This window comes from Dendropsophus ebraccatus, chromosome 1 (assembly GCF_027789765.1).
Source record: "Dendropsophus ebraccatus isolate aDenEbr1 chromosome 1, aDenEbr1.pat, whole genome shotgun sequence".
NCBI classification, from domain to species: domain Eukaryota; kingdom Metazoa; phylum Chordata; class Amphibia; order Anura; family Hylidae; genus Dendropsophus; species Dendropsophus ebraccatus.
The window spans coordinates 192,697,983-192,723,255 of record NC_091454.1 but is presented as its reverse complement, the minus strand read 5'-3'; the positions used below and the strand labels follow the sequence as shown (position 1 = coordinate 192,723,255).

General features: G+C 46.0%; 1 protein-coding gene across 1 annotated transcript in view; it reads right to left on the bottom strand.

Moving 5' to 3' along the window:
• The window catches only part of SLC23A2 (solute carrier family 23 member 2), an 89,969-nt gene extending 85,857 nt beyond the window's left edge, over positions 1 to 4,112 (bottom strand). Inside the window, exon 1 of the mRNA XM_069943088.1 lies at positions 3,981 to 4,112. The gene's annotated coding sequence lies outside the window, so the exon portion shown is untranslated. The remainder of the gene's footprint in view (positions 1 to 3,980) is intronic.
• Positions 4,113 to 25,273: the final 21,161 nt, after the last annotated feature.

Sequence of the window (25,273 nt, the reverse complement as noted above, 5' to 3'; positions counted from 1 at the left end):
GCTGCAAGCGATCAAACGACGCGTGAGAAATCTTTCATTTTGATCTTTCAACATGTTCTTAAATCATCGTTGATCGTTCGCAAAAAATTTGCAGATCGTTCCGTGTAAACATTCTTTCAGCGATTTCACCTATGTGTGAGATAGGCTTAAACGATCGCATAGCAAATTTTCCGTACGATGTATCGTTCCGTCTAAACGCTGATCGTTATAAAAAAAAACATTGTTCATTTAAAATCGTTAATCGTGCGATCGGGCGAATTATCGCACCGTATAAAAGTACCATTAGTCCATGACTATTTCTCGTCCCTCTTGAATCCACTTCAGACAGTTGCTGTTTTCCGTGACTCCGGCCTTACACCAGTTTGTCCAGCGTCCTGACAAGTGGCTATGTGTGTTTTCTCTCTCACTTACGTTCCGGTTTCATGCACCTCACCCCTGTGCGTCACACAATACAGGAACCCACTTCATCCTCTGAGGACCCTTCACCTACAATGGTGGTGGAATAACATTACGGCTATGGGTTCTGCATAGGGTGCACCATACTGCCCAGGTACACAGCAGGGTAATAACACAGGAGAATCAATGGGCTCTGATGGATGTCGGTATAGCGCAGGGGGAGGGAACCTTGGCTCTCCAGCTGCTAAAAAACTACAACTCCCATCATGGCATAAAAGACTATATAAAAAAAAAAGATTGATAAGATTAGGCTCATTTTGCTTGCAAATACAAGCGCACACCTAAGCCTAAAAATACAATGTGTGAACAAAGCCTGAAGGTGAACGCAGTATTATCAATGAGTACCTGGAGGTTCTATAACAAGGGGTTGGACTGCACCTACCGGCATCAATTATTTCAGCTTTTTCTATGGTTTGGTTTATCGTTTTCCACTGTCCGCATTATTTTCATTACATGTAACTCATCATTTACCGTCCGCCCCATTGACGATGGGAATAACCGTTAGTTATAGAGGACCCCACATAAGATCCCATGTAAGTCAACTACAGTGATCTGCAACCTGCGGCTCTGCAGCTGTTCCCAAACTACAACTCCCAGCATTACTGGACAACCATCAGCTGGCCTGCGGCATGCTGGGAGTTGAAGCTTGCCAACAGCTAAAGTGAGATGGGATACCTTCTGCTCTCCAGCTGGTGAAAAACTACAATTCCCATCATGCCTGGACAGCAGTCAAGTCACAGGCTCTGGATGACTACCAAAGTTTAACTGTACACATCGTAGAGACATGTTCACACAGTTATTGGAGTGTATTTTGAGGTGAGAAACTTCAGTTTTATATCCGTTTTTTTTTTCCACTGAATTACAAGATGTAGGAAAATGCAGGACACCACTGTCATATTTTTCAGGCATTTTTGCACGTTTCTCAAAACACAAAAAGACCCGATAGGCAGTAAGTAATAAACCCCTCTGTAGACATCAAATAGTAAGAGCAATAATTATAAATAGATAATAAATAATACACAGAGTGAGTCATGTGCGTCATCATTTGACTGCAACCTCATAAGACCCTCACTAAAAAGGGCAAACATTAGAGACAGCCATGGGACGGTCACATTAGAGACAGCCATGGGTCGGTCACATTAGAGACGGCCATGAGACGGTCACATTAGAGACAGCCATGGGACGGTCACATTAGAGACAGCCATGGGACGGTCACATTAGAGACAGCCATGGGACGGTCACATTAGAGACAGCCATGGGACGGTCACATTAGAGACAGCCATGGGACGGTCACATTAGAGACAGCCATGGGACGGTCACATTAGAGACAGCCATGGGACGGTCACATTAGAGACAGCCATGGGACAGTAACATTAGGACAGCCATGGGTCGGTCACATTAGGGAGAGCCATGGGACGGTCACATTAGAGACGGCCATGAGACGGTCACATTAGGACAGCCATGGGACGGTCACATTAGGGACAGCCATGGGACAGTAACATTAGGACAGCCATGGGTCGGTCACATTAGGGAGAGCCATGGGACGGTCACATTAGAGACGGCCATGGGACGGTCACATTAGAGACAGCCATGGGACGGTCACATTAGAGACGGCCATGAGACGGTCACATTAGGACAGCCATGGGACAGTAACATTAGGACAGCCATGGGTCGGTCACATTAGGGAGAGCCATGGGACGGTAACATTAGGGACAGCCATGGGACCGTCACATTAGGACAGCCATGGGACGGTCACATTAGGGACAGCCATGGGACGGTCACATTAGAGACGGCCATGAGACGGTAACATTAGGGAGAGCCATGGGACAGTAACATTAGGACAGCCATGGGACGGTCACATTAGAGACAGCCATGGGACGGTCACATTAGAGACAGCCATGAGACGGTCACATTAGAGACGGCCATGAGACGGTCACATTAGAGACGGCCATGAGACAGTAACATTAGGACAGCCATGGGTCGGTCACATTAGGGACAGCCATGGGACGGTCACATTAGAGACGGCCATGGGACGGTCACATTAGAGACGGCCATGGGACGGTCACATTAGAGACAGCCATGGGACGGTCACATTAGAGACGGCCATGAGACGGTCACATTAGAGACGGCCATGGGACGGTCACATTAGAGACAGCCATGGGACGGTCACATTAGAGACAGCCATGGGACGGTCACATTAGAGACGGCCATGGGACGGTCACATTAGAGACGGCCATGGGACGGTCACATTAGAGACAGCCATGGGACGGTCACATTAGAGACGGCCATGAGACGGTCACATTAGGGACAGCCATGGGACGGTCACATTAGAGACAGCCATGAGACGGTAACATTAGGACAGCCATGGGTCGGTCACATTAGGCACGCCCATATGACGGTCACATTAGGGACAGCCATGGGACGGTCACATTAGGGAGAGCCATGGGACGGTCACATTAGGCACGCCCATATGACGGTCACATTAGGGACAGCCATGGGACGGTCACATTAGGGACAGCCATGGGACAGTAACATTAGGACAGCCATGGGACAGTCACATTAGGACAGCCATGGGACGGTCACATTAGGTACGGCCATGGGACGGTCACATTAGGGACGACCATGGGACGGTCACATTAGGGACAGGCATGGGACGGTCACATTAGGGACAGCCATGGGACGGTCACATTAGGCACGCCCATATGACGGTCACATTAGGGACAGCCATGGGACGGTCACATTAGGGACGGCCATGGGACGGTCACATTAGGGACAGCCATGGGACAGTCACATTAGGGACAGCCATGGGACGGTCACATTAGGGACAGCCATGGGACGGTCACATTAGGGACAGCCATGGGACGGTCACATTAGGGACAGCCATGGGACGGTCACATTAGGGACAGCCATGGGACGGTCACATTAGGGACAGCCATGGGACAGTCACATTAGGGACAGCCATGGGACAGTCATATTAGGGACAGCCATGGGACGGTCACATTAGGGACAGCCATGGGACGGTCACATTAGGGACAGCCATGGGACGGTCACATTAGGGACAGCCATGGGATGGTCACATTAGGGACAGCAATGGGACGGTCACATTAGGGACAGCCATGGGACTATCACAGGTTACAGCGCTGCTATAACTTCTGGCACTGCATATTCCAGGACATCTGGGCATGCTGGGAGCTGTAGTTCTGAAGAATCTGCAGAAACCCGAGTTGTGATGTGTGGGGGACATTACAATATGGGGGGGGGGCACTGTATAGATCATGTGACCTGTCATGTCACACAGCGGATTGGCACAGTATGGCGCCACTCATGGCCAATGTCTCCATGCATCTCTATGGCCATAGCACCACAGCATGCAGAGTATGGAGGAAGCCACAGGGGGCAGCAGCTGGCATCACATGGCACAGGTATGGCACCATCCCCCCAGGCCTGTTCCAGGTACACTACATCACCTCCCACCATCTCTATTCCAGCTCTGTATCCCGTATACACCGCGCCCCCGGTATTACCTGCCATCACCGGCTCCCAATGGCGACTCGGTGCAGCGGCCCGTAACCCTGGGCTTTGTCTGCCAGCCCCTGTGAGGAGGAGCGGTGGCGGCACTGCCAGGGGACGAAGGCGGACCCCGCACACTCACTACAGCGCCACTGACAGTTCAGAGTTAGCCACGCCTACGCAGGACGTCATCACGTAAGACGCCAAGTTCTGGTATGAAGCCCCTCTGCGTCACGCAGCGCCCTCACCTGATCACTTCCTGTTCAGTGGAAGCTTGCCCACCACGTGCTCAGTCCCATGTACATCTATTTATTATTTACATATACCAGCTTAGTATACAGAGCCCAAAGTGTCCCCATAGTCACTACACATCCCTCTAAATCTACAGATACTCCTCCCCAGTCTTATACTGCCACTTCTTACCAGCATCTCTACTCCTAACCTCTCAGCTTTATTACTCAACCTCCCTCTATTGCAAAACTATCATCAGTGCATGATGGGAATTGTGGTTTTGCAGCAGCTGGAAAGCGACATATTGGACAACAGTAACGTTGGAATCCTCCATTATTGGTTACATCACATACACTCAGGTAATATCAGGTATATTGCCAGACACCATGGTAGAAACTCTATAGACTCTATTAAATTTAAAGGGGATTATCAGGCACGATTTGAAATCAGCGTCCAACAGTTTCTCTCTCTTTTTTTTTTTATTCTGCTCCAATCCAAGAGCAGAACATTGGAACCTCTGACGCAGGTGTGAACACACGTTAACCGGACATTATCCCTTGGAATCCGTCACCCCATACTTTGCAGGAAGCGACATTATATAGGACCCCAATTGAAGAAGGTTTCAGCAAGCCCCCTAACCTAATTGTCTCACAATTCCTTTTCATATAGTTACTATCCATGTTCAGGCTCATATCGTTATAAACATCACCGGTGTGATATATATCGGCTATTGTGGAGGGGAAGTTAGGAAAGTCATATTACCAAAATTATTTTGAAACTATAATATAAATGCATAACTATTCCAGGAAGGTGCAAAAAGGAAAAAAAAAAAAAAGGAAATTTTTCTGCATAATTTACCAATTTAAGATATGAGGAGAAAAAAAATCTGAAAATAAAGATACAGTATCTAATGGTGCGTTAACACATATAGATTTATCTGACAGATTTTTAAAGGCAAAGCCAGGAATGGATTTGAAAAGTCTTTCCTTTATGATCTGTTCCCTGTTTATTGTCTGTTCTTGGCTTTGGCTTCAAAAATATGTCAGATACAGCTCTCTGTGTAAGCGCACCATAAAGAAACTCTAACACCACACCTACAATTCTTATTAACCGATGGGGAATAGAGAGGGACAGCATAGAATAACTCACCTCCTTGCTCCTGAGTCCTCCTTTTAGTGTCTTTGCACTAAGTCCTAAGGCTGGTCAGGGTCAGGACCTGGTTTGGCAACGCCCAGAGTTGAAAGGACCCAAGAGCAGGAGGCCATAAGGTTATCTTTTAGATTTTAAAAAGTCTTCAGGGGAGGTGTGTGCTCCACTATGGAGGCATGTGACAGCCTTCCTAGGACAGAATCCGAAATCCAGGAGAGTACCTCTGGATTTGTGACAGAAGATACATGGTACCAACTGAGTATTATGATTTTATTCATAAGCTGGTGTTGCTCTAGAAAAATGTAGCTCTCTAGCTTTCGCACAACTACAACCCCTATCATTAGTTGCATTGAAGTTGTAGTTTTGTACCAGCTGGAGAGCCATAAGTTGAGAAATACTACTCCAAAATATAATCATACGAGGAGTATAATGATCACTAGTAGAGATGAGTGAATCTCAAGCATGCTCAGGTTTGTCCTTTGTTTCCTTTCTTCTTTTATCTAGAAGAGATGTTCCATTGTTTTCATCAACACATTCCTGGCATCAGTCTTATCTGTCTGCTAGACGGAAATCTGGTGACTATACTGACCACATGACCCCAGTGTTCATTGGAAATTTACCATCTAGAGCACAGGTGTCAAACTTGTGGCCCTCCAGCTATAGCAAAACTACAATTCCCATCATACCTGGACAGCCAAAGCTAAAGCTTCGGCAGCCAAGGCATGATGGGAATTGTCCAGCCATGATGGAAATTGTTGCCTGCTTTTTCTTAAGGCCCTATTACACGGAACGATTATTGGCCGTATTCCGCCGATAATCGTCCTGTGTATTAGAAGGCAACGATCAGCCAACATAAACGATGTCGGCTGATACTTGCTGTTTGTCTTTCAACATGTTGAAAGACAGATTGCTGTGATTGCAGCGATCTGCTGCCGTTGCACCGTGGAATAAGAGCGTCGGCAGCAGACCGCCGCTATCCTCTATGGGCTGCCCGGACGATTTAGCGATCACCCGGCCAGCCCCCCCAGCTCCCCGCGCCCCCTCCCTGTACTCACCCAGTTGCTGCAGCCGCGTGCAATAGCAGCAGCAGCGAGCGAGGAACGAGGAGAAAACGAGCGCTGTCGGCGCTCGTTTGCTCCTTCAGTTGCCCTGTGTAATAGGGCCTTTACCCAGACCACCATAGAAACTTTTGTCAGCCATGACTGCACACAAACTGCTTCTACTCCTAGCACCCTCTCAGTGCTCCAATATAGTAACAGTTGCCTCATTAGTGCCCAAAATGTAATTGTGCCCCCATCCCCATTTGTGCTACAATAGTGCTAACTCCTTTGGTGCCTGTAAAGTACGTTTGTGCAACCTATACAGTAGTGGACTATAATAGGGGCGTTTTGGGCGGCAGCCCGGGGCCCTGAGCTCCTGGGGGGCCCATGACCACCCAAAAAGACTTATACTTTCAATGGTGTACTGTCTTCTGGCTACACTTCTGCCATGATTTGCAAAAAATCACAGTTTTTTATGGCAATTTTGCACAAATCAGGACATCATGACATTATCTATCCTGTACTATGAACGCCAGGCTAGTGCTTCCATAGTTACAGTGGGGTGGGGGGGGGCCCAGGCTTGGTGAACAGCCCGGGGCCTATGGTAAAGTTAATCCGCCCCTGAACCTATAGTATTCACCTACCCCAAATATATTTACACTTGAGTTAATTTTATACAGACCTCCTGTATATAACATTAAGGTGGCAAACCCCCTTTAAGAAAAAAATGCTGTAAAAAAAACATACACATACAAAGTCCTTGGTGGCTTTTCTCTGCTGCAAGAATTAAATCTGTATTCCGTATAACATGTCCGAGCTTGAAGATCTAATCCTTAAAAAAAATGGCAACAGTGAGTAGTGGCCAAAGAAAGTTTCCTGCATGCAAATCCTAATCCTGTGTCCCAAGAAAGCGCAATGTTATCCACTAACAAGCAATGTAGGAATGGCCGCATAGTAGAACAACAGAGGTTCTTGCTTAACTTGACTTGCAGAGGTATTTCGTTCTCCTGTTCCCGATACCTGTCTATAATCCTATCCTGCAGGCATGTAGACTCTAATCTTAGGGAAAATGCAGGGAATGTAATGCTCCCAACAGTCCTACATGTAACTAGAAAGCTTATATAGATATCATCTACACTCCTTAACATCAAAGTTGTAGAATTATGGAAATCACTGGATGGACAGACATGTTTATTATATGCAAATAATAAACAATAAAAAAAACTGAAATAAAATATTCAAAACATCTTGATTTACTCCATATCGGCACTCCTACTCCTTGTATTATGGTGTGGGGTGGCATTCTGTACAGCAGACGGACCCCTCTAGTCTTCATTCTAGGTTCACTAACAGCTCACATTGATGTGGTCTTGGAACCAGTGGTATGGCAATTTCTCCAAACTTTCCCAGGAGCTATTTTTTAACACAACGATGCCATGCCGCATATTGCGCGTGTAACTTAGAGCAGCCTGAGTGGACTAAACATGATACCATGGCCTGACGTATCTCCAGACTTGTCTAAGTCTGCCCTTTTAGTATTTCCTTTCTTATAATCTTAGGATAGAAATATGTTTATCCCAGGCAGGTTTACATTCAGTTATTGTAGATTTACCAACCACATCTGCTGGAAGCTTGCTCCAAGTATCTACTACTCTTTCAGTAAAGATAATATTTTTCTATATTGCTTCCAGGCCTGGACTGGCAATCTGGCTGACTGGGCCAATGCTCGGTGGGCCGCCAAGATTGCCAGTCAATGGGCCGCCTGGCCTACTGAACATTTGCACTGGCCCTCAGCAGTAGTTGAGAGAACAGCATGGCCAGCCAATGCGCGATTTGCTCATCCTCTAAAGGGGCTGGTGCCTTATGCTGCAAGCGGGCCTTTAACTGTGAGCCCTTGTGATAAACACTCCCAATTAAATGCTGCAGCATGCTGACTGACAGAGCAAGAAGCTATTTTCTTCCATGTCATCAGACATGTCAAAAGTTATTAATCACAGTGGGTCTCAGCAGGTTCAGGACATCAGTGTTCAGGAGATATAGCCGGGGAGAGAGTGAATGCTTGTGTTTGTGTCTGGCACCATCACACCATGGGAGGGAGTAAGAGGAACATCTTAATTGGCGTGTGTTGGTACCTAAAGAGAGCTAGCTACCACTCCAAGACCTGCGACAAGTGCGGCAACTATACCGCAACAACTAGCTCTGCATTCATAACCTTGCACCCCTGGGTTACCACATCAGCATTGAGACCCACTGTGATCAATAACTTTTGACATGCCTGATGAAATGTCAAACGTTATCCTTCATGACAGGTACTCTAGGTTTTGATCAAGTCTCCACTTTCTCTTCTTTCCCTCAGATTATACAGATTTAAATCCTTAAGTCCTTCCTGATATGGTTTATGCCTCACACCCTCCGCCATTTTTGTAGGCCGTCTTTGGACCCATTCTATTTTATCAATATTCTTTTTGTAGGTGAGGTCTCCAGAACTGGACACAGTATTCCAGATGTGATGTCACTAGAGCTCTATACAGCGGGATCACAATCTCCCTCTTCCTACTGGTTATACCTCTAGCTATACACCCCAGCATACGATTATATATACAGCCCAGTATACAATTTTCTTTCCCATGAATTTTTTTATGGCCCTAAAAGTGAAGTTAGCAGCCAATTGTAATACTCTATTATAACATAATTATTACTAGGTAAGATTAAAATTCTGGTAATCACATTAAGTACAGATTGTTAGTAAGATCAACTTTATTATTGTCATCTCAGTGCTCCCCTTTAGGCTTGGGCTACTTGGTGACTGTGCCACCCAAGGGTTGTCACCCCACTGCTGCCTATCCCCGAAGCAGTGCCAAGCACCCACCCTGCCAGACATCTCTCTGGTACAATGTGTGACTAGTTTCCATGCTGAAACAGAGATTCCGCTGGTGGGGATAAAGGTGGATCACCCGGTAACCCCTTATCTTAGTGTGCATTGTGTTTACAGCTCAGAAGAGAATGCTACAAATATTCTGAGTTAGCATTCTATGTGGTCAGCAAATTCGCTGACTCCCACAGAAATGCTTTAGTCGGCAGATATTTTGGAGGAATTCAGTGCATTCGCTTACCACATAAGAGGCAGACAGCCATAAGATAAACCATAGTGACCCTTTGCAGTTCCTCAATTATCTGTAACCTATCATTATCTGTAACCCGGCCATTACCATTATAAAAAGCTGATAGATAATAATCACGCTGGTGTCTACTGAATACAGGAGAAGTCACATTCTACTGCGGATTGATATCAGACATCAGGTTAAGGCCCTATTCCACGGGTCGTTTAGAGGAGCAATATCGTTCGTATTCGGCCGATAACGGCCGCTACGAACGATATTCGTCCCGTGGAATAGAGTGCAACGATCAGCCGACATCGTTCATGTCGGCTGATCGTTGCAGTCGCTTGTCTTTCAACATGTTGAAAAACAAGCGACTGATATAGCAGCGATCTGCTGCCGTCGCTCCGTTGAATAGGACCGTCGGCAGCAGATGCTGCTATATCCTATGGGCTGCCCGGACGATCAGCGATCCCCCGGGCAGCCCCCCAGCAGCTCCCCGCCGCCCCTCCCGCACTCACCCGCTCGCTGACGCCGCGTTGAATAGCGGCGGCAGCGAGCGGGGAACGAGGAGCAAACAAGCGCTAACAGCGCTCGTTTGCTCCTACAAACGACTCGTGGAATAGGGGCTTTACCCTGAAAAGGATACGAGGAAGGTGACGAGGGCAGAAGATGATGCCATGATGTCTATTGTATGTTAACCGAAATGTAGGGAAGGGTTTATCTATGGGCTAAGGACAACTGCTATGCAGTGTGCAATCCCCCCATACATATGCACACTCGAGAAAAGTGAGTGTGGGAGGTGAGCTGTTGCCAACTAGTGGCAACTAGTCTCACTGAGAACAAGAGGTTTGGGCTAACACATGTAATGTGTATGGCTAAGGCCCTATTATACCAACGATTATGGGCCGTATTCAGGTGATTATCGGCTGTTATGGCCGATAATCACTTGGTGTAATGCACAATGTCAGCTGATCCCTGTCGTTGCCCAACGCAATAGGAGCGGCAGCCGCACACCGTCGCTACCTCCTATAGGCTCCCCTCCCGCAGCTCCCTGCAGCCCCTCTGCTTTTACCTGCTCATTGTCGGTGCGTGTGCGAACGAAGAATAAGGAGCAAGCGAGCGCTGATCTGACAGGTCGGCACTCGCTTGCTCCTCCAGATCGTCTCGTGTAATAGGGCTCCGTAATCCACAGGAGCTATGGAGTGTGAAACTGTGCGGTGGACTTGCTGAGCTCCCGGCATCATGTATCATTATGATGCCAAGAGTGCCAATAGTGTTTAAATCTTCGCCAGACTATACTGATGCCAACATCATAATGACACATGGTGCCGAGAGTTCAGTAGCTCCACCAAACAGCTTCACACTCTGTAGCTTCTGTAGATTACAGAGCATAGGAATAAGGCCTAAGTGTGAACAGGTTTACTGGAAACAGATACAATGTATCAAAGGTTTAGGCTAAGTTCACATGTGGCAGATTTCCACAAATTAAAGGGGTTATCCAGGATTAGAAAAAAACACAGCTACTTTCTTTCAAAAACAGCGCCACCCCTGTCTTCAGGTCGTGTGTGGTATTACAATTTAGCTTCATTCACTTCAATGAAACTTAGCTGCAAAACCTACACCCAAACTGAGGTTAAGAGACGTGCTGTTTCTGGAAGAAAGCATCTATGTATTTCTAAGCCTCGACAGCCCCTTTAAATCCACAGCATGTTACCTATGTCACAGATGTCCACAGAGTATCATCCATTCAGTATATAGGGCCGAAATCTGCAGGGATTCCATAGCACAGATACTGAAGCATAACACAGATTTAGTTGCAGATTTGCAGTGAGATCTGTGATGGGATTATTCTGCCACGTGAGGACATACTGTATATCGAAGCTTCAGGGTAAAGCCATTGTATAATTATATTAGTGAATTGTATAACTGGTCATTTCAGTCCGTACGAAACAGACAAAATATATAGAGAAAAACAGGCATCTTTTTTTCCTCTCTGATATGGTTTCCTAAAGCAGACACACACAAAAAAATAGAAGACAGCCAGCTCACCACACCATGACGCTCCTGGCCACTCCAACACATGTATTATATCAATGAACTCCTGGTCTGGTAGAGATGACAGGCATTGAACATAACTCCTTAAAGGGGTTATCCAGCGCTACAAAAAGATGGCCACTTTCTTCCAGAGACAGCACCACTCTTGTCCCTAGCTTGGGCGGGGTTTTGCTCCTTAGTTCCATTGAAGTGAATGGAGCTTAAAGGGGAACTCCAGATAAGGAAAACTTGTTTTCTATTAAAAGTACATTAAAAGTTAAATATATGTGTCTATACAATGTATTACCGTATCTGTGCGGTTCTGCCACACTGGTAGCTGACAGAAATCCAGGAAGTGAAAAAAATGGCCCCTGTGCCAATCCACATTGTCTCCTGCTCCTTCTGCTATCCCCCCTTAGGAGACAAATCTTCCATGCCTCTGTCTCACATTGTGTGTGTTTGCTGAGATCAGGCTGATGATGCAGACAGGGGGCAGGGCGTGATGTCACAGGAGGCGGAGCTGGATCAGGTAGAGAATACAGTGTGCTGTGTGGTGTTACAGGTAGAGAATACAGCATGCTGTGTGGTGTTACAGGTAGAGAATACAGTGTGCTGTGTGGTGTTACAGGTAGAGAATACAGCGCTGTGTGGTGTTATAGGTAGAGAATACAGTGCTGTGTGGTGTTACAGGTAGAGAATACAGCATGCTGTGTGGTGTTACAGGTAGAGAATACAGCGTGCTGTGTGGGGTTACAGGTAGAGAATACAGCGTGCTGTGTGGTGTTACAGGTAGAGAATACAGAGTGCTGTGTGATATTACAGGTAGAGAATACAGTGTGCTGTGTGGTGTTATAGGTAGAGAATACAGTGCTGTGTGGTGTTACAGGTAGACAATACAGCGTGCTGTGTGGTGTTACAGGTAGAGAATACAGTGTGCTGTGTGGTGTTACAGGTAGAGAATACAGCGCTGTGTGGTGTTATAGGTAGAGAATACAGTGCTGTGTGGTGTTACAGGTAGAGAATACAGCGTGCTGTGTGGTGTTACAGGTAGAGAATACAGTGCTGTGTGGTGTTACAGGTAGAGAATACAGGGTGCTGTGTGGTGTTACAGGTAGAGAATACAGCGTGCTGTGTGGTGTTACAGGTAGAGAATACAGTGCTGTGTGGTGTTACAGGTAGAGAATACAGGGTGCTGTGTGGTCTTACAGGTAGAGAATACAGCATGCTGTGTGGTGTTACAGGTAGAGAATTCAAGGTGCTGTGTGGTGTTACAGGTAGAGAATACAGCATGCTGTGTGGTGTTACAGGTAGAGAATACAGCATGCTGTGTGGTGTTACAGGTAGAGAATACAGCGTGCTGTGTGGGGTTACAGGTAGAGAATACAGTGTGCTGTGTGGTGTTACAGGTAGAGAATACAGAGTGCTGTGTGATGTTACAGGTAGAGAATACAGTGTGCTGTGTGGTGTTATAGGTAGAGAATACAGTGCTGTGTGATGTTACAGGTAGAGAATACAGTGTGCTGTGTGGTGTTATAGGTAGAGAATACAGTGCTGTGTGGTGTTACAGGTAGACAATACAGCGTGCTGTGTGGTGTTACAGGTAGAGAATACAGTGTGCTGTGTGGTGTTACAGGTAGAGAATACAGCGCTGTGTGGTGTTATAGGTAGAGAATACAGTGCTGTGTGGTGTTACAGGTAGAGAATACAGCGTGCTGTGTGGTGTTACAGGTAGAGAATACAGTGCTGTGTGGTGTTACAGGTAGAGAATTCAAGGTGCTGTGTGGTGTTACAGGTAGAGAATACAGCGTGCTGTGTGGTGTTACAGGTAGAGAATACAGCGTGCTGTGCGGTGTTACAGGTAGAGAATACAGCGTGCTGTGTGGTGTTACAGGTAGAGAATACAGCGTGCTGTGCGGTGTTACAGGTAGAGAATACAGCGTGCTGTGTGGTGTTACAGGTAGAGAATACAGCGTGCTGTGTGGTGTTACAGGTAGAAAATACAGTGTGCTGTGTGGTGTTACAGGTAGAGAATACAGCGTGCTGCGTGGGTGGGATCACAATGAAATCATAAACTACTGCAAATAATTTAGTAACACAATGAAACTGCAATGTGTGAACACAGCCTACATGTTCTGCAACAGCTTTTGGCAGGGAATAGGCAGGGTGGAGGACTGTGATGAACAGCTGAGGGAAAGCATTGCATTCTGGAACCTGTAGTACTGTGTACAACTGATTAACCAGGAAGTGCAGAAACACAAAACAGAACTAACCCCCCCCCCCCCCCCCAAAAAAAAAAATAAATAAAATAAAAGGATTTTTGGTAGTTTCAAAAATGTAATAGATAGGTAAGTAATGCCTTATGCTTCTGCAGAAGTTTCATTTTTTAACCTCTACCTGGTGTTCCCCTTTAATTGCAAACCGCACCTGAACTGGAGACAAGAGGCGTGTTGTCTCTGAAAGAAAGTGGCCATGTTGTTATACTGGATAACCCCTTTGACTCTGCATTATAAGACACACAGAGGATCAAAGGGTGCAGTTAGTTCAGGAGGGTCCTGAGCTGCTTGAAGGGATCTGGTAGATGACAATGTAATTCCATAATTCACAAGAATGTCAGTAACACTCATAGGCAGATTATAATGAGGTCAATCTGGGCAACCACCCGGGCCCCTGAGCTCTGGGGGGCCCAAGTGACATTGCCCCCATGATATTGCTGCAACCAGTTAATACTCCTGCTGCATAGTTACATTAAGCAGCGGGAGAAGTAACAGCGCCGCCTGCCGCAGCGCTGTCTTCTGGCCCTTTACCTGTGCATGTTACCGATGAACGCCCACAGTTAAACTATGCGACCGTGGCGCCCTGACTGACAGAAAGAAGAGACTTTGGCTCTGCACTCTGCCAGTCACGTGGGGATTGCCTACAGGAGCGGGTCATTGTCCACAGATGAATTGGGAGAATGCAGGGGGGCTTTTACCTACAGGAAAGGGGGCATGCTACAAAGAGACTGCGGGGGGGTTGCTACTACAGGTAGATTATCTACACAGGGGATACAATTTACTGAGGGTGCTGACTACAAGAGGGAATAGCTCCTACTGGGGATACTGCCTACTGGGGGGGGTGTTACGTTGGGGGTACTACCTATCTGAATGCGCAGAAGGACTGACTAGTATATAGGTGCTCTATTTGGAGATCCAACAAGGTCTAACTACTATATGGATGTAAAGAGGGGGCTATACTGTCCAGGTGCATAAAGGGACCTATACTATACAGACACACAAAGAAGGCTTATACTATACAGAGACACATAGTACAACTATAATATATGGGGTGGCCTGACTGCTATTTTTGAGACACATATTGGGCATAACTGCTTATATGGGGGGCACAGAGGGAGCATTGTTACTATGTGAAGCAATACACATAGGGAGTTTGTATAGAGATGAGAATGATGCTGCAGCAAGGAACCTAAAATGTTTGTCTGACAGATACTGTGGAGATGAGACATGGCTGGAGAAGTCTTCATGATGGCCGGGCCAGATGGAGAGGAAAAGGAAAAGTGAACAATGTCACTTGCAATTCATGCAGAGAAGACGCCTCCTGTGAGTCAATTGATGTAACTGCTGTATAATAACTTATAGAAAAGCCCATTGGCTTCCTTCCTTGTCAGTGGCGTGACTAGCGTGGGGAGAGGGGGGCTTGGGGTGTGGTTAGTGGGTTGGGGGCAGGGCTAGAGGGGCCATGGTTGGGGGGGCACAATTTCTGAACTGCCCGGGGCCCATGGTACCCTTAATCAGCCCCTGGTAACACTGAATATCACAGACCTCCTGTTCACACATTGGAGCTGGTTGTCTAACTGACCCAGCCGCAGTAATGAAATGTATGGATGCAGTTAGCTGGGATGAAACAGATGACACTGCAGAAATACTAGTACTAAATAATCATTATATCTGCAAAAAGAGGGTGCGCTTCTTTTATATTCAGTATATTTTTTTTACATGAAACAATAAACGATATACTGTATGCTTACCAGGTAAAGGGTTTGGCTTCCATGACCTGACGTTACCCTTCTGTCTAGCACTGTAGGGTGAATGATGTAACCTGTGTGTACGGATGACTAATATTGTGGTTCAGCATCAGCAGGAACAGACTAGTGCTTCCCCCTATAAAAGCAATTCCCCTATTAAAGCAATTGTCTGACAATGGAGTTATAGAATTACTTTCTTCATTATCTGCTATGTCAAAATATAGTACAGTGCTATGTAAATAGTACAGTGGTCCCTCAATGGCCTCAGGTTACAATAGTTTCTTTCTGGACTTGAGACCACACTCAACATACAATGCTACAGACAGTCAGGATCTGCAGCACATGTGACTAGTTACATGATCAACCAATAAAAGTACCCATTTTACTGGTGAAACCCCAGTATTACTGTGCTGGGCCACTCCGCTGAGAGTAGTAGTAGGTGGTAGTACTGGGTAGGGACCCGGTTAGCCACTTGCCTGATGGTATGTCACGGTATGGGCACGAGGGATAGCAGCTGTAGACCGGGAACCTGACCAAGCGGAGGCCGAGCAATTCTTCATTGTCCTTAGTCAGGGCACCAATAATTACACCAATGCCAAGGTTCAGAAACAACGGTAGTTGTGTATTTATTATAACGGTGGTAACTCGTAGCAACAGTCTCTCCGGGTGCAACCGGGAATAAGGCAGACTTGGATAAGGCAGATGCTGCAATAATGGGTGATGCTGCAATAGGCTTTGAAAGTAACGTGCTGGATGATGGGAGTAGTAGTGATACTGAAGTTGAGATGCTGGGGGGAATGAAACTGAGACAAATACTTGCTGTTGATGATTAGAGAAGATGATGAGAGGAATGACTGAATACAGTACCCAGATCTTTAGTATAGATGAGGATCTTGAGACTTGAGAATAAAGACACAGCCAGGTCCCGACTGGACCGGAACACTTCTTGTAACACTGGAGCAGCAGAGCACACGTATCTCTCTCCTGGCAGTGGAGAGAGGACACACACACAACCTGTCCCCTTGAAGGTAGGAGACAGGAATCAGGAACAACAGAGCAACACACCCTTCTCCCCTAAAGGTGGAGAGAGGACTGAGGTAGGACAGGAAGTCACATGGTATTCCCAGCCAAAGCTCGATGGCCATTGGGGTTACCATTGAAACAGGGGACAGTCACGTGACACCAAGCCATCATCACACCATTAGGACATATTGGACTGAATATACATGAAAAGTACCATACTTGAACACTGGTGGGGGGGGGGGGGGGGCACAAAATACCATTAGGCACTGATAACTGAATATGCATATGAAATAAAGGAAATAACAGACCTGAATACTGAGAGGGGTGACACAATACACACAGTTTGCAGTGGACCATAGTTTTCCAGAACAGAGGCAATAACATATTGACTGACTCAGATATAAAGATACACTTTGAAGGAACAACAAGAGAAGGAACTCTGTTCTGGGACACTGCATTACTAAGGTGCATGAAGTGATTGGTTGTCTAGTATCCCGGCTCTACAGTACAGGACCCTCAAACCGGTCCAGTCCTCTACATAGAAAGTAATGTACGGTCTCCAGTTACTCTTTCTGACTGCTGTAAGTAATGGTGCGTTTACACGTAACGATAATTGGCCCGATCGTACGATTAACGATGTCGGAGTAACGATTTTTTTTTCATAACGAGCAGCGTTGAGACGGTACGATATATCGTACGGAAAATTCATTTTGCGATCGTTTTGCGAACGCTTAAGCCTATCTCAAACATTGGTTAAATCGGCGAACGACTGTTCACACGGAACGATTTGCGAATTTTTTGCGAACGACGAACGACGATTTGATAACATGCTGAAAGATCAAAATGAGCGATGTATCGTTCGTCGTTTGATCGTTCGCCGCGTTTACACGTACGGTTATTGTTCGAATTCGATCATTATCGCGCAAATTCGTACCATAATCGTTACGTGTAAACGCACCATAAGGACTTTCTTTAGGGTCCTATTACACAGAGCGATTTTTAACAATTAACGACCAGGGTCCATTTACACAGAAACATTATCTGACAGATTATCTCTTAAAGATTTGAAGCCAAAGCCAGAAACAGACTATAAACAGGAAACAGGTCATAGAGGAAAGCCTGAGATTTCTCCTCTTTTCAAATCCATTCCTGGCTTTGGCTTTAAATCTGTGTCAGATAATCTTTCTGTGTAAATGGCCCCTGACGATAAACAATCGCAAAGAGATTGTTTATTGTTAACCTAAAATCGTTCACTATATTACACAGAACAATGGTCGTTAGTTCGTTAGTTAGATCGTTACTATGATTGTTTGCTCCATCTGATCCCAGCAAAACAATGAACAATGTGCAATTACACTGAACGATAAGCGAACAAATGCGGAACCTGAGCGAATGAATGTGGAACGATTAGCAAATGATTAACGATAATTTTAGGTTCACACCTAAATCAACGATTTTTCGATCGTTGCCTGCAATTACACAGAATGATTATCGTTTAAATTTGAGCGATATAATGATTTTTCGTACGATAATTGTCCCGTGTATAGGGCCCTTATTCATATTGGTTATCTGCTTATTTTTCTTTAAATCTTCATTTCTTTCTCATTTTGGAGTTTACAACAAATTACCAGTTTCCCATAGAGTTTTGGTCTCAAGATACAATATTATAATACAATGGTCGCCCTGGAACCAATTAATACTGTAACTTCAGGGATCATTGTATACATCTTATTTACCACCAAAACGTTTCAATTGCTTTTGATTAAAAGGAGTAGTATAGCCATGATTTATAACTTAAACATGTTTAGGCACAGACTCATGGAATTCACATTGCCAGCTCCCTGTGTCCTGGTGTAATATAAAAAAGGGATAATAAGATTAATGAGAATTCCAATCTGCATTTAATTGGCAAGAAACAGCCGTGAGTTGTCCCTGTTTTACATAGAACTTATAGATTCACCATTTGTGAGGATTTATCAAACATGGTGTAAAGTGAAACTGGCTCAGTTGCCCATAACAACCGATCAAATTCCACCATTCATTTTTAAAAAAAGTCTGTGAGGAATGAAAGGTGTAATCTGATTGGTTGCTAAGGGCAACTGAGCCAGTTTCACTTTGCACCATGTTTGATAAATTTCCCCTAATAATTGTATGTACAAAAGGAAAAACTCTCAGCTGGTTCCTAGCAAAAGTGCAGTGCATGATGGGAATTGTAGTTTTGCAACAGCTGGAGGGCCTGAGTTTGACATCCCTGATCTAAGACATAAGCATTGGGTAAGCTGCCCTCTGAAAGTTCAGCTGCCTGTTAACTATCCATTAAAGCAACTCTGTACCCACAATGTGACCCCCACAAACCACTTGTACCTTCGGATAGCTGCTTTTAAGCCAAGATCTGTCCTGTGGTCTGTTCGGCAGGTGATGCAGTTATTGTCCAAAAAACAACTTTTAAACTTGCAGCCCTGTGCCCAACGGCCGTGACCTAGATTGTGTATGCATAAGGCTGGCACAACCTCTCTGTCCCTCCTCCCCACCCTCCTCATCATTAGGAATGCTCCAGGCAGATTTTCTACTATTCATCACCTTTGAGAACACGGCACATGGGCTGGATGGTTAAGGCACCTGTGCAGTTTTCACTGCAGAGGAATAGGAAAAATGGTGAAGAGGGTGGAGAGGAGGGAAGGAGGGGTAGTGCAAAAGAAGGGCACAGATACTCCAAGCCACGGCCGTTGGGCACAGGGCTGCAAGTTTAAAAGTTGTTTTTATGACAATAACTGCATCCCCTGCCGAACAGACGCCAGGACAGATCTTGGATTAAAAGTAGCTATCCGAAGGTACAAGTGGTTTGGGGTGGGCAGATTGTGGGTACAGAGTCGCTTTAACATACACATATTAGGTTACATAAGGCCCTTTTGAGTAGGAACAGTTAGTACACAAGGGTAGAACTACTGTATAGAAAGCTAGAAATTTTACCCAGGCCCTGGTATGTGAGCTCTTCTATGCCCCATCAGAAGATACCAGTATTAAAAAGAACACATGGTAGTTAGGATAACATACTAGATCCCTGAACTTTCTATCTAGTTTGGAGTCCTCCAAGGCAAGGGCTGCTCATTGTGGGTGCAACCACTCCCAAAATTTCCTAACAGCTTGGGACACATGGCGGCACTAGGTTAAAATGACTATCCTGCATCTCTCATCACAAATGACATGCCATCTCGCAAAGTCTGTCAGCAGGGCAAAATGGCTTTCTATGGAGATGTGTGGTGTGGTCCCATAAGGAGGCCATAGTTGTGGCGACGCAGAGTCTGGAGGTGGTGTGGCCCAGAGCCTAGAAGGGCTATGTCCAGAAGCATTGGGGCTGCTGGACGACTAGGTCGCTTCTCCCTCTAGCGCAGTCATTATTGCGATGGTGATTGCCATGTGAGGCTGCGCCATTTTTTAGTTAGGGACCCACACAAATCGGGAATCTTGAAGCTGTGTTTGAGCTTATGCACTTTGATCAAATGTAACTAACTCCTGATTTTAGTAGTATATAGTGCTGAGAAACAAAAGGATCAGTGAAGTATATAAATATGCTACCATATCTGCTTTTTCTCCCTTGAGTATCAGGGCAAAATGTCTGCCAGTGTGTCGTAGAGACATGTGTAGCTGTCAACAATCTCTTGCCAAGAGGTACACTACCCAAAAGTAGCCCCTGAGAGCCTTTTAATAAGACAGCAGGGGAAGCACTCTTATGCCCTCTTGTGGCAAGACCTAGGATCTGATCATTTACATATCTGCCAGAGAGATACATACCAGGTTTTGCAGCAATCTGACATTTCAGTCTAGGTGCATTTTTTTTTTTTAGTTTTTTGTCAATGAGCCCCAATATGTTGCTGGTTCTGCCTGAGGTGACCTTTCCATCAGATCCAGAATTGTTCATTTGAGCATCTATTGGAATGTTCATGCTGTTTACACATCAGAAATGCAATTACTCACAGTCAGGAAACCAGATTATCCCACAAGCAAATTTACTTTGCAGTCCGATGATGAAAAGCTGGGTATGCCTGTATACTGGAGTACATCCTGGCTTGCATTACAAGGCATAGGCTTCATGAATAGATACATGGAGCCAGTGTTTGCTCAGGAGACAAACTGCAGTAGGTACGCTAGTCATTGGACTTAAGTGACCTTGCCGAAAGTTCTGGTTTGCACGACCCAGAACAATCGGTACTTGAATCCTGGTGCCTGGAGAAGGTGGATGCAGCCTGAGGGCTGCCTGGAAAACAAACATGAATACAACCATAGGCTTTTAGGATATGTTGTCTTGTGCACATATTACAGGTAGCACTATTTCTGGCCATTGAATAAATTGTATATGGAATTTTTCACCACATTTTTGCTCTGCAGGCTTGCCCCTTAAGTACTGGGTGGAGGCTAGTTTCTATGATACACTACACACACACAAGATGAGATCTTCTATGTCTCTATAATCTTCCCTTAGAAGCAGCAGCAGCATGGAACAGTCTAAAGCCCCATGCCCATGACTGTAAAGTGTATCCGTAATTAATGATAAAATTGCAGACCCATTTATTTCTATAGGTCACTAACACCTTTCCATATATTTACAGATGCTTGCCTGTGCAGTCAGACATGATCTGCAAAATACAGGACCATGTCCCAGTCGGATATGCCTCCATGACTATAGATCTGTGTTTGCAGAAGTTAAAACATAGGATCTTTACAGACTCTGTTTGCTTATGGCACTATCTAATCACTCTCTCTCACCACTCTATTGACCTGTATAGGCAGTATGTAATCTGATCTCTCAGTAAGTTGCTAGTATGTGTTCAAACACAGGATGGAACTGACCTGTTTTCCATTTTTCATAGTGAAAAAAAGTTTCTAATATACTGTTGATTCATGCAGTTTGTTGAAATGACCAATTAAGTGCTGATGGTTCCAGGAGAGAAAACAGGCTGAAACATTACTGAATATGTATAGCCACCAAACCAGATGGCCGCTGGTGAACATTACCAAGTGTGAACCAAATGACTAAACAGAATAACAGCGACTATAGAACGTACAGAGCTATACCTAGTAGGAATGTTGTGGCTCCTTTCATGTCCAGATCAGTGTTGGACTCTCACCAATCAGATCCCCATGGCCTATCCAAATGATCGACTACCAATATAAAAGTCCCAGACAACTTTAACTGGACGGACAATTTTTTTTTTCAAATTCAAATATTTATTAAAGATTTTTTACAAAATACAGGGGAACAGGAAGAGAATCCAAACATGGAGCACATTAAAGACATGAGGAGCAAAGATAAACTATGAACCTAAGCAGCCAGGCACAACAAGCCGTGCTGCCGACATGCACATGATAACTACCGTAAGTGATATTATAATAGTAGGACCCCTGAGGGTGTATGTCAAGTGCACTAGGAGTAAGTTCGCAACCAATAGGAAGACTGAGCGAGGCACCTGGCGATTCCCTGTCACAGTGCAAGTATCAACTTAGAATTCCTGGGCTCGATAACAAGGAAGAGACAGACTGGGGGAGACAAGCAGAGGAGGGAAGGAGGAACGAGGGAAGAGGGCATAGGAATAGAGAAAAACACAGGTAAAGTCATGATGTACAACACGTAGCAACCATACGATCCATACCTGTACAGCCGGCAAGAGCCAAAGAGCAAAGATCACAGAGTCCGGACGCCCCGGAACCGCGGCAGGCCGCATGAATCTAACAAGGGAGGGGGTCCCGGGTACCAGGCTGTGAGAGGAGGACCGTCCTATATCGGGGTGAGGCCAGAAAGTCTAGCCAGGAGAACCATATAGAGGTGTAAGAGGAGATTTCCTTCGGGGATGTCGCCAGAAGTTCCTCCATTCGGTGAATGTGAGAAACCTCATTGAACCATTCCTCCAGAGACAGGACATCCGTAGATCTCCAGTGCCTGGGTATGACGGACTTAGCTGCTTGTAACAAATGTCGGCTGAGGGATCGCTTGTATTTTAGTCGGGCCATAGGGAACATAAATAACAAGACCGATTCCGGAGTGTTGGGAACGCGGGCGCCCGTAATCTCAGAGATAAGGGCTACTACCGTACCCCAGAAAGGCTGGAGGCGGGTACAGCCCCACCAGATATGAACCATGGTTCCGGGTGCGCCACTGCATCTCCAACACCTGTCCGATACGGTGGGGAACCACTTGCGTAAGGTCACGGGGACCCTATACCAGCGAGATAAGATTTTATAGCAAGTTTCTTGTGCTCTCGTGGCAATGGACGTTTTATGAGTAAGGAAGAAACATCGGGCCCATTGTTCCTCGGTAAACTGTTTACCAAGTTCTGCTTCCCACTTCCTACAGAAGGGAGGGAGGTCCTCCGACCTATTCGCAATCAGCTGTCCATAAATAGCGGAGATGGAGTGTGTAGGGGAGGAGGGGGACGTGCATAAGCGTTCAAAGTCTGTGAGGGGCCGGGAGAGGCGTTTACCCCTAGCAACGGAGGAATAAAAATGAGTGAGTTGCATATAAGCAAATGAGAATCCCGTCGCTAGATAGTTCTCGGGAAGAATGGATGAGAGGGGTTTGAGAGAACCCTTAGAAAGGACCTGGTGAAAACGCAATGGGGTGCGTTTGGAAAAACCTAAGAAGGGGGCAGTCGAGTCCCCTGGAGGGAATTCCGGGTGGTCAGTGATAGGCAGTAAGGGGCCTGTTGGGTCGATTAATGAGATGCCCGAACTACCTGTGTGGAGGCTGGCTAGAGTGTGACGGACGGAAAAGGACATAGTATGGGTGTTGGCTAGGGACGGGGCCCATATCCAGGGGAGCACAGCTAAAGCTTTAGAAGAGAGCGCCTGAGCCAGGTGGACCCACAGCTTCGACCTCTCGTTGTGGATCATATCTAGGACCCTAGCGTGAACGCAGGCCATATAATATAGACGGCAATCTGGAAGACCAGTGCCCCCCAAGAGTTTAGGTCTGGTGAGCGTCAGCTTGTTAAGACGGGAGCACCTGGAGGCCCAAACAAAGGCGCCCCAGCACCTCTGAATCTGGTGAAAGAATGTTGAGGAGATAAGGATCGGCACTGTCTGCAAGAGATAGAGGAGCCGGGGTAATAAATTCATCTTAACAATGCTGATTCTGCCAAACCAGGAAAACTCTGGGCGGTTCCAATTCTCCAGATCCTTACGGAACTGTGAAAGGAGGGGGGAAAAGTTGGCAGAGAAAAGAAGGGTAAGATCCGGGGGGATTTTAACACCTAGGTATGTGATACCTGCATCGGGCCAGACAAAAGGGAAAGAGGACTGCAAGGATAAGGCTAGCCGGAGGGGCAGGGAGACATTGAGGGCCTCTGATTTGGACAGATTTAGCTTAAAATTGGACCACGCTCCGAACTCCGACCAACGGGCCATAAGGGAGGGAAGAGAAATCAACGGGTCCCTAACATAAATCAGCAGGTCGTCGGCAAACGCCGAACATTTGTATTCTACGCCGCCCACCGTTATGCCATGGATGTTCGGGTCCGCCCTAATAGAGGCCATCAAGTGCTCCATGACCAGGACATATAGTAATGGGGAAAGGGGGCAACCCTGGCGGGTGCCATTGTGTATAGAGAGCGGGTCTGAGAGAGTTCCATTGATTTTTAGTTGGGCCATGGGAGACTGATAAAGCGCCGTAATTTTGGAGGAAAAACCGGACCCAGGCCGATGCTGTGGAGAGTTTGTGCCAGGGAGGACCAGGAAACCCTATCAAAAGCCTTTTCGGCATCTAAAGATAAGAGCATCAGAGGGATCTTATGCATACGTGCATGATGTATGTTGTCAATGGTCTTGATAGTATTATCCCTGGCTTCCCTCCCCGGCACAAACCCTGGACGGACAATTTTACTGTCTAATCTCATGTGCCAATGGAAGGTACCTTTCACCCTCCAGTGAAAAAAGCAATGCCTTTGAAACATACTGCAAATAAAACTATTAGGACACACGTCATCTGCTGGTATTTTTTATGCCGTCCAATATAGTCATGTGTTGTCTGCTTCCTCAATTGTAACCTGAGCCACAAGACAAATAGGAAGCGTGAGTCACAAGAATGAAAGTCGCTCAACTTGCATCTTGGGGAAACCGAAAACTTTCCCCCTGAAGTGACAATATACACAATTAAAGAGATATATATGTATATATTTTAATAGCATTTATTGAAACTAAAAAAACAAACAAAACAAAAACATAACATATTCAGAAACACTTATCAAAAGTGGTGCGTAAAAAGTGTAGAACGTACCCCTAGTTACAGGGGGAATGTCACTGCTTGGTATAGTCAACGCTAGAGACAAGCACAATTCACGCATGCTCGGGTCCGTCCGAACCTGAGTGTGCGGCGGTGGCTGAAGAAGGTGGATGCAGTCCTAAGGCTACAAGCATACAGCCATAGGCGACAGGCTGTAACCATGTTTTCCAGGACTCCCTATGGCTGCATCAAACTTCTGCAGCCACCACTAACCACAAGCCGCACTCTCAGGTACGGACAGACCCAAGCATGCGTGAGTTGTGCTTGTCTCTAGATTGAGGGCTCACGGACAACTTTTTCCAGCTGGTAACGCAACTTCCCTCTATTGGAGTTAGAAAACGGTGTAAAACTGCCCATTCGGATTTTTTTCCATGACCACATCAAGTGTCTGCAGGCAGGTCTCAGGGGTCTTTCTGGCCTTCAGTCTCTATATAGC